Genomic DNA, 6,804 nt, shown 5'->3' with positions numbered 1-6,804 from the left:
TCCTCCACTGCACTCCCTGGCCACAGCAGAGGGCTGGCCTGGAAGAGGGGCAACCGGGACAGAATCCGGCGCCCCGACCGGGACTAGAACCCGGTGTGCCGGCGCCGCTAGGAGGAGGATTAGCCTAGTGAGCCATGGCGCTGGCCTCTTTTTTCTTCCTTTAGAAAGAAATTCATACATGATTCAAGTTCAAGAGACACTGGCAGAAGGTCGTAGTGTTGCTTTTTTTTGGTTTCCCTAAACCATGAGCTTTTCTGCACTGAGCCCGTGGTTTCTCTCTCGTTTTGTCGTTGTTTGTCCTTGGAACCTGGTACGCAGTGCATGGAGGGGAGCATTGGTTCCCTGGCCTGTGTTGTGGTGAGGAGCTGCTGGCAGCCGCCACACTCATCCTTTATGTTGATGGTACACTAACATCCAGTCTGTTAGGTGGTCATCTGCCCCGCTCACTCACCCACAGTTACAGAGCGCTCCTGCTGGCCGAGGCAGCCTTTGAGCCCTGCACAGTTCTGTTAGAAAGGTACCCCTCTAGGGCTGACCCTATGGCACAGTGGGCTAAGCCTCCCCTGTGGCGTCAGCATCCCATGTGTGCGCTAGTTCAAGTCCCGGCTGCTCCACTTCTGATCCAGCTCTCTGCTATGGCCTGGGAAAGCAGTAGAAGATGGCCCAGGTGCTTGGGCCCCTGCATCCACGTGGGAGACCTGGAAGAAGCTCCTGGCTCCTGGCTTTGGATCAGCACAGCTCCAGTCGCTCTGCCTATCATGTAAACAAGAAAATCTTTGAGCAACAGGTGCCCCCAGCATTGTCAGAGTCCTGCCCTCCTGTAAGGCCCACCCAGCACTGACCACTCTATATCATTTCTCCATGTTTCCGTGTCCCACCTCATGCACACTGGGCTCCCCCAGCCAGGACAGTAGCCATGCTGTCTGTGGCCCACACACAAGTGACCCCAGACTCAGACTGCAGAGTCAGCCAATGGATTGTCTCTGAGGTGGTCTCTGGCGGGAAGGTTCAGGCAGTGGTATGGTCTTACTGCCTGAGATGCCTGCATCCCCTATCCAAGTGCCTGGTTTGAGTCCTGACTCTGATTCTGATTCCAGCTTCCTGCTAACGTGTACCCTGGGAGGCAGCAGATGATGGCTCAAGTACTCGGATCCCTGCTACCTTCTTGGGAAACCCAGATTGAGTTCTGGGTTCCTGGCTTTGACCTGGCCCAGACATGGCTGTTGCAGGTGTTTGGGGAGTGAAGCAGCAGATAAAGATCTCTTCCTGGCTTTCTCTATCTCTCTGTCTCTTGAATAAATGAAAACAAATTTAAAAATTTTTAAAGAAGTTTACCATTTCTAATCTTCATAGTGCATGTCTTTTTTTTTTAAAGATGCGCTTTATTTTTTGAAAAGTAGAGTTACACAGAGAAAGAGAGAGAGCAGAGAGAGACAGAGACAGAGACAGAGACAGAGACAGAGAAAGAGAAAGAGAAAGAGAAAGAGAAAGAGAAAGAGAAAGAGAAAGAGAAAGAGAAAGAGAGGTCTTCATCTGCTGGTTCACTCCCCAGATGTCTGCAACAGCTGGGACTGGGCCAGGCCAAAGCCAGGAGCCAGGAGCTCCATCTGGGTCCCCCACATGGGTGAAGGAGCCCAAGTGTTAGGTTACCAAGACCACTGAATGAGACCGCGCTGAGAAGAGGTATAAAAGAGTTTATTGGGGACAAAACTTCTGGGTGGTCTTGAAGGAGAGAGAAAGCAGCTGCGGTCTGAGCGGTCTGAGCGATGGGTTTTTATGCTTTAGCTGGGGGTGAGGGGTTTTTATGCTTTAGCTGGGGCGGATGCTTGTGGGCTGGAATAGCCTGCAGCTGGGGAGGAAGCAGGGGGGGTTAGGAAGTTTGCTATCTATTGGGAAATTTTACTATAACAGTGAAAAGCCCTGTTTGCAGGAATGAAAGGGTGAGGGTTATATTCGTAGTTGCAGCGAGGGGCTGCTTGGTTTTTTGCTTGCATAAGCACAGCTTGTAGGCAGGTTTTCTTTTGTAGTGTGAGCACAGCTTGTAGGCACTTCCTTTTGTGTGCCTTAACACCAAGCACTTGCACCATCCTCCACTGCTTTCCCAGGTGCACTCTCTTCATTATTTTTCTTCTTTACACTTTGCTCCTTGGTGACCACTACTCCGTCTCACGTCGAATTCTTTCTTGTGCGGAGACGAGAAGCCCTGAGCAGCCCATCTCCCGCAACAGAACTACTTGTGTGTGTGTTGAGGAGGAGGCACAGGCATTTGGTGCGGTGATGAAGTCTCTGCTTGAAACCCCCACGTCCCGTGTCCGAGTGCCTGGCTCAGATCGCTGCCCAGCTTCCTGCCCAGCTTCCAGCTGATTTGAACCCTGGGGGACAACAGATTATGACTTAGGTACTCGGGTCACTGCCACCCACGTGGGAGACCCAGATGAAGTACCAGTCCCCTGGTTTCAGCCTAGGCTTGGCTGTTTGGCTGTTAGAAACATTTTGGGGAGTGAACTATCAGATGGAAGAGCTTTCTCTGTCTCTCTGCTTTTCAAAAAAAAAAAAAAAAAAAAAAAAGAACAAAGGAAGGAAGGAAGGAGAGAAGGGAGGGAGGAAGTAGCGGAGGGGAGAGAGGGAAGGAGGAAGGAAGATAAAAAAGGAAAAAGTATTCAAAATTGTGTTTGTACTGAACATATACAGACTTTTTTTCTTGTTTTCTCTCTCTCTCTCTCTCTCTCTCTCTCTCTCTTTTTTTTTTTTTTTTGACAGGCAGAGTTAGAGAGACAGGTCTTCCTTTTTCCGTTGGTTCACCCCCAAAGTTGCCACTATGGCTGGTATGCTGCGGGCCGGCGTGCTGCACCGATCCAAAGCCAGAAGCCAGGTGCTTCCTCTGGTCTCCCATGCGGGTGCAGGGCCCAAGCACTGAGACCATCCTCCACTGCACTCCCGGGCCACAGCAGAGAGCTGGACTGGAAGAGGAGCAACCAGGACAGAATCTGGCACCCTGACTGGGACTAGAACCTGGGGTGCCGGCACTGCAGGTGGAGGATTAGCCTATTGAGCCACGGCACCGGCCTTGTTTTCATTCTCTAAACAATACAGCATAACAACTATTTACATAGTATTAGACACTATAAGTAATCTAAAGATGATTTAAACTCTATAGGGCAAAGGACAGGTTCCTGGTGTGGTGGTGGAGGCCACTTGGGACACCCCTCCCATATCAGTGTCTGGGTTCACGTCCTGGCTCCACTGTCAATCCCAGCTTCCTGCTAATGCACACGCTGGGTGGCAGCAGGGGACTCATGTAGCTGGGCCACTGCCACCCCTGTAGGAGACCCAGGTTGAGCTCTGAGCTCCTGGCTCTAACCTGGCCCATCCCCAGCTATTGTGTGCATTTGAGAAGTGAACCAGCAGATGGAAGATCTCTGTCTCCCTGCTTCTCAAATGAAAATAAATAAAAATATATCACTTTGGGAAGGTGTGTATAGGTTATGTGAAAACACTATGGAATTTTATACAAGAGGCTTGAGCGTCCACAGATTTTGGTATCTGACGGGGATCCTGGAACCACCACACCACCCCTTCCTCAGTTCTCCCAGATACTGAGGGATGGGATGAATGTAGTTAGAGGCAGGTCCGTTGTGGGGAGCAACTGGGAGCAACTCGGACTAGACTGTTACTGGAATTAAGACTTATTCTATGCATCTGCTCTCCCACAATATGGCGCTGGGAGAGGAGGAAACAGCTTCTACACAGCTGCCTCCAGTTCAACCAATAAACTGTAGGACCTGCTCCTGATTGGAGGAGAGCAGCGTACTCGGCGTGTGGGTAGCAGAGTTGGGATTGGTGGAAGAGGACTATAAAGGAGGAGAGAGACAACATGCACCAAGAACACTTGAGGAACATCTGAGCAGCCCCCGAGAGAGCTGGCCGGCAGTGTGCCGCTCCCCCACGGAAGTGGGGAAAGTGGCTAGGGGGAACCGCCCTTCCACGGAGGTGGAAGGGTCGGTAGCCAACCCGGGAAGAACCAGCAGCAAACCCGGGAAGGGCCGAGCAGACAAAAGAACAACACAGGGTCCTGTGTCGTTCCTCCGTGAAGAGGGGGAGCGACAGTCCGTAGTTTGAATCCAAGTCTGGACCCCCAAAGACCAAATGAGGCAGCAGTGTGATGATTCCTTTGAGACTGTGAATGGTCCACACTCCTTGTGGAGCCAAGAATGTTGGTGTGGCCCCTGTCATTCCTGGGGAGCCAGATGAGTCCCAGAGGTTGGATCTGGCAGGGGCTGAGACCAGACAGCCTCATGGCCTCCTGTGCAGGGGGGAAGCATGCCGCGACAGGCCCAGGGGCTCCTCTCAGGACATGGAGACTCCAAGCCGCACCTCTTCAGACAGCCCACAAGCACAGCAGACAAGACTGTAGCGGTCCCCTTGGTGGTTTAGGGGGGCGAGAAGGGGAGGGGAGCCCAGTCGAACATCTGGTCTGCTGCTGCATATCAGATTTGGGGGTGCAAGGGATCAAGTGTGAAGCTGACAGGTCAAGGGGAGATAAGACCGTGGTGGTACACATCCAGGTTCTCATGAGTCACAGACTGGAATAACTCGAAGTGACACTGGACTTCCTCTGTGGCGCAGGCTCCTGGAACTGTTGACTGACACTGTCCACACTCACCCCACCTCCTGGACAGACCCTGAGTTGCATTCTGGGGATAGCATGGCAAAAAAGACACGTCTGCCCTCTGTTCTCATAGAGCTGGCAGCCTACAGGGAAAGACAGATCCGAATCCGAATAGGGGTACTTTTAGAAAGTTCACGTGTCGCTCTCCCTCTTCATGGAGGAACGACACTAAACCCTGCCTAGGCTTCACATCCGAGTCACGGCACCATTATGTCGCTCCCCCTCTTCGCGGAGGAACGACACAGGACCCTGCGCTGTTCTTTTGTCTGCTCGGCCCTTCCTGGGTTTGCTGCTGGTTCTTCCCGGGTGGGCTACCATCCCTTCCACCTCCGTGGAAGGGCGGTTCCCTCTGTCACTTTCCCCACTTCCGCGGGGGAGCGGCACACCACCGGCCAGCTCTCTCGGGGGCTGCTCAGATGTTCCTCAGGTGTTCTTGGTGCATGTTGTCTCTCTCCTCCTTTATAGTCCTCTTCCACCAATCCCAACTCTGCTACCCACACGCCGAGTACGCTGCTCTCCTCCAATCAGGAGCAGGATCAGCTCCTGCAGGTCACCACTCAAGTTGTCGAGAGGCAGCTGCGTAGAAGTTGTTACTCCCTTCTCAGCGCCATATTGTGGGAAAGCAGATGCATAGAATAAGTCTTAATTCCAGTAACAGTCTAGTCCGAGTTGCTCCCCACATTCATGGAAAAATAAAATTAAAAGATAAACTTATTTTGGTGTAAAACATTTGAAATCGGTGCTTTTTGAATAATACACTTTTTCATGAACTTTTTTTGAAGACCCACGGTATGCATGGGTTTCATCCCCAACCCCCCACCCCTGCCCCCGGCCCCTGCATTGCAGTGGGCATTGTGGTGCTGCAGCTTGGGCCACGGTTTACAATGCCTGTGTCCTATGTGGAAGTGCTGGTTGGAGTCCTAGCTGCTCTGTTTCCCATCCGGCTGCCTGCTAGCGCATCCTGGGTGGGTGGCAGCAGATGATGGTTCAAGTGCTTGGGCCCAAGAGGGAGTTGCAGACAAGAGGGAGTTGGCTTTGGGCTGGCCCAATCCTGACTGTTGTGGACATTTGGCCAGGGGGCCGGGGGCGGGGCAGGGGAAGGGGGAGGGTGTGAATCAGCAGAGGGAAGACATCCTTCTCTCCCTCCCTCCCTCCCACTCTTTCAAGTAGATGAAAATAAAAACATTCTTAAAAATTTCTCACCAAAATAAAGTTATCTTTAACTCCATTTTCTATGCACTGTTGAAGTCCCCTTATATACAGAGAAATAGGAGATTGCCTTGATTTCCATGAAGAAAACAAAGAAGAAACCAGGTGGGTGCTGGTGCCACTCGCTGAGAGACAGAGGCCAAGGGGAGCTAGGGTAAAACACCGGGAGTGCCAAGGTTGAATTGCTGCCTGGACAGACAAATCCAGCAGGTTCTCAGAATGTGATCCTGCTGCCGGGGTGGGGGGTGGGGGGGTGGGAAGGGGGGGTGGAGGTGGGTAGGGGTGTGGGGGGGTGAGCCTGCTGCCCGACTTCCAGGCTCTCTCACTTCCCATCTCTTCTTGGACTTTCCCTTTCATAGACACCATTCATTCATTAACAGATTCCTCCTGAAGTCTGTGCTGGGTGTGGTGCTGGGGCTGACCCAGGGCCCACAGGGGGCTTATGCTCTGGGAGTGGCGTCAACAAAGAAAGATGGTTCTAACTTGTGCTTGTTAGATGGAAGCTCCTGGAGCAGCTACTTTCAACAGCTGTAATAAACCATCCCCAGGGCCAGCTCTGTGGTGTAGCAGGTAAAGCCGCCGCCTGCAGTGCCGGCATCCCATATGGGCACCGGTTCAAGTCTCTGCTGCTCCACTTCTGATCCAGCTCTCTGCTATGACCTAGGAAAGGCAGTGGAAGATGGCCCAAGAGCTTGGGCCCCTGCACCCATGTGGGAGATACGGAAGAAGCTCCTGGCTCCTGGCTCTGGGTTGGCACAGCTCTGGCCATTGCGGCCACCTGGGGTATAGAGTCAAAATCAAAATGGAGTGGGTGTGGCTAAAAGCTAATTGCAGACCTCTTGCTTCTGTACATATTAGCTTTGCTTGCTAACGGCTAAGGGTGTATCTTGTGAAACTATGTGGGCCCAAATTCCCAGGAACTAGGT

This window comes from Oryctolagus cuniculus, chromosome 1 (assembly GCF_964237555.1).
Source record: "Oryctolagus cuniculus chromosome 1, mOryCun1.1, whole genome shotgun sequence".
Lineage (NCBI taxonomy): Eukaryota > Metazoa > Chordata > Mammalia > Lagomorpha > Leporidae > Oryctolagus > Oryctolagus cuniculus.
This window is presented reverse-complemented; position numbering follows the sequence as displayed.